General features: G+C 37.6%; 1 long non-coding RNA gene across 1 annotated transcript; it reads left to right on the top strand.

Annotated features, from left to right (window-relative positions):
* The first annotated feature begins 190 nt into the window (after positions 1-190).
* On the top strand, positions 191-1101 carry LOC127750953 (uncharacterized). Its single transcript, XR_008011912.1, has 3 exons — positions 191-231; positions 883-999; positions 1075-1101. It is a non-coding gene; the product is annotated as an uncharacterized LOC127750953 (long non-coding RNA).
* The last annotated feature ends 1946 nt before the right edge of the window (positions 1102-3047 follow it).

Raw genomic sequence — 3047 nt, 5'->3', positions numbered from 1 at the left:
GTAACGGGAGCGCAATACATCGGACTTTGTCGTTAGGAGGCATCGAGTAAATCCTTGAGAGGCCAACCCTTCAATTACATTTTCACATAAATTTATAAGTGGAGGGGCGTTAGAGATCAGAAAACCATACCTATGACCTTGTCAATAGTGATTTTTAATTGTTATTTCTTTGCTCTATTTATTTCCAGAGTAAAAATAAGAAGACAGTCAAGAAGAAAACTGCAAAGGATGGTTTGTACTATTTTTTTCATGTTACATTTATTTTTACCCTCTTTACTGACTGCGTTGTTGCTGCACTTATGAATAGAGTGTGCAACTGGGGTGCACATGCCACTGCACACTTCTTAGTGTACAACTGAACATTTGCATTTAAGGTGGGAAATACCCATTGAACGTTAGAATTTAGCCTGTTTTCACTACTGTTCAAAAACATCTAAAAATGACTAAATTGGGCTAATGTGAGGTCTCCCTTCATTGCTTCAACGTTCTTATAATTTTTAAAGCATCAGAGAGACCACTGGAGCCTCTGGAAATTGTTTACATTTGAAGAGTTCTTGCTTGTGGGATTTCTACTTTCACATCTTGCGCGCAACTTTTCTTTGGAACTTTTTGGCTAAGAAACCTGGGTGTGTTTTCAGTGTGCATGTGCTTCTCTTAGGAAATAGTCTCATTAATAATTTATTATGATATGTAGTAGTAATCTGCTTTTCCACACCGTTTATTTTGTGCTTCTCATTTATATAGGCAGTGTTTTGGGATTGTTGATGAGGAACATATCATTGCTATGTTAAACAGTAACATCTCTGTGTAATGGCATTGTTGTAATGTGAACTGCTGCCCCTTACTTTCAACATTTGTTTGATGTTCCTTTTATGCACCAAGAGGGGACGCCCCATAGGCTCTGTGATGCAAGTGCCAAGCAAGATGCTGTGAAGAAAGCTGCTGCTGCTGCTGCAGAAGCTGCCGCTGCTGCCGCTGGCAGCAGCAGTCAAAATAACCGTAAGTTCCAATCATATTTTGTAATTTTAACAGCATGCATACATGTTTTTAATGCTTGCAAACCTTTACCATCAGGATCTCCTGATTGCAGCTCGGATGAGGTATGTGGTATGTTCATTTCAGCACTAGAAAACAATTCCCACTTGGAATGTTTATATCGCTGCCATTGTTTGGAATAAGGTGATAATGGTGGATTTAGAGACCCGTTGCCTCACGGTGGGGCGGCCTCACTGAGATCGCGTGCCTCAGAGGTTTTCAGCCAATCACAGTCCTCAAAAACCTCTGAGGCACGCGATCTCAGTGAGGCCGCCTCACCGTGAGGCAACGGGTCGCACGAGACTAAATCCACCATAACTGACAAATCATCAGTTTCTGAAAGCAACAAAGACTGTTTCACACCAGTAATTTCATAAAGATATGAAATACTATTTACTGTTCTTTTTCCATAAAGAATTATAGGATCACCAGAGTGATGTTTCGTTGTTCCCTCTATGCTTGAGAGGGATGTCTCACGTTAAAGGTTGCTATACAAAGGACAAGTCGAGTGTTTGGGAATTATTCCATGGAAATTGGACAAGTTTTTTTGTCTTTCATTTGATAATCTCAGGAAATATAACATGTATAATACACCAATATTTTCTGGCATTGTGCGTTGTGTGCTGGAGATTAGCAGACCCCTTAAAATCTCTCCTTCCGTTTCACAGACCAGTCAGAGACGTAACTTAGCCGTGATAATAACAATGAAAAAATTTATCACTCGTGGGATCAGAGGTATTCTGTTTTACTTGCTCACAGTAAACACTTTTTATTTGTTTTAGGGACCCCAAAAGCCAACAAGAAGAAGCAGCCGCCTCCTTCAAAGGAAAAAGAAAGAGCACAAGAGAAGTCCAAGCCAGCGACACGTTCCTCCACAAGAAGAAACTAAGGTATTCATCTCAGTTACCATGAAATGAAATTTGCCATCTCAGAGACCTCTGCAGATTTTTTTATAGGGAACTTGAAGTACCTGATTAGAAACCTAAAGAAAACACCCAACTCTGTAACTCAAACCATTCCTGAGTTAAAGTTGGTTAAAACATTTTGTACATATGCTCACCTCATAAACTCCATGCGCTCCAAATTTTACACTGAAGGATTTGGTTGCGAAAATATATTACCAGGAGGGTCTAAATAACAAGAATTTTATTGAATGCACTTTTTGAATTTCAATATTTCTTCTTTATTTTTATATTGCACGATTTCAATGTTTCTAAATTTTCTACTTGGGCCGTTTTTGGTCAACAAGAATAATTATTTCTTCCTTAAGTTGAAATGTTAAAATAAATGATAATAGTTTTTTCTTCTTGATTTGAAGATAGAAAAATTTTCCTGACCCCCGTATATCAAAAAGTAAAGGGCAAGGAACTTTTTTGGCTCATAATATTTTTTGTAGATTTTTAACCTTTCCAATTCTTTTGTACGCGTTTAGTTTAGTTGGTTGAGTGCCACTTAAATTTAACAGCCTGAAAACAATTATAAGAAAATCAAGTAAATCAGGTTATGGTCTTTGATTTAAAACCGTTCTGGGAGTTAAACGTTCAAATGCATACCATTTCTAAAATTTGTTTCTTGTCCTATTAAGCGTATTACTTTCTTTTTCAGGAGTACAAGCACTACAATTATTGGCAGGAGGACCCTTTTTTCAGGAATCCTGACTTTATTGAGGGGGTAGGTGAAGGTCAGGGCTCAGATGTTCCACAAGAGCAGGGAGAATACGAAAATGTCGAAGTCACTGTTAAAAATGTTATTAAAATTCATAACATTTTTGTTATTAAATTTAATAACAATGTTAGTGTTAATGCTTCACAAAAGTGTTATTAAATTAAAGAGAAAAATTTTTAACAGTGTATATTTGGAAGACCACCCTCCCTTAGATGAATCTCAAGATCAGGTACACTATGAAGATATTCAAATTAATTTAGAAGAACCCCCTGAACCTCCAGAACAGCAAACCCAAAATTTCAATTCAGAAGAACCTCCTGGCCACCAAGAACCACCCTCCGCAGCAC

Source organism: Frankliniella occidentalis, unplaced genomic scaffold, assembly GCF_000697945.3.
Source record: "Frankliniella occidentalis isolate FOCC.00 unplaced genomic scaffold, Focc_3.1 Scaffold293, whole genome shotgun sequence".
NCBI lineage: Eukaryota > Metazoa > Arthropoda > Insecta > Thysanoptera > Thripidae > Frankliniella > Frankliniella occidentalis.
The sequence above is the reverse complement of the archived record's forward strand: the minus strand, read 5'-3'. Positions and strand labels throughout refer to the sequence as shown.